Source organism: Petaurus breviceps, unplaced genomic scaffold (genome assembly GCF_028583685.1).
Source record: "Petaurus breviceps papuanus isolate PSGF00001 unplaced genomic scaffold, PetGlider_PUasm1.0 90925, whole genome shotgun sequence".
Taxonomy (NCBI): domain Eukaryota; kingdom Metazoa; phylum Chordata; class Mammalia; order Diprotodontia; family Petauridae; genus Petaurus; species Petaurus breviceps.
The window spans coordinates 27,176,446-27,176,959 of NW_027187380.1; positions in this window are offsets into that span (position 1 = coordinate 27,176,446).

The following is a 514-nucleotide window of genomic DNA, read 5'->3' on the forward strand; positions in this document are numbered from 1 at the left end:
GCTCTGAGGTGTTCTTTATACAAGATGTTACATCTGTTACCTGTAGGCTGTTTCTTTCTCTGTCACTCATACCTGGAATATTTCCTTCTAATTTTTACCTCCTTTTTTCCTTTGAACATTTCAGGTTCAAGACAAAATTGCATGAACCCAGAGCCTATGTGGATGAGCTGATACCTGGATGAGCCCGAGTTTCAACCCAATTGCATGTGCCCTGAGTTTAAATCCTTTTAAAATCCTCTGTTTTAATGGCAGTAATAACCTTGAGTAACTCATTTTTAAAGATAAAGGTGTCTTGTAAGATCTATACAAATGAGAAGATTCTTCCTAAACCCTTCACATTTATCAGCCCTCAGCAATAACATTTGTCGACTAAATGATGTGTGGTCTTAATCTTGACAATGTAACTTACAATCCTTGTTTATTCATCACCTTTAATTTTTATCTGTTTCACTGAACTTCTAATCATGTTGAAATTATTAAATTCAAGTGAATGAAATAAGACAATAGTGTTAAC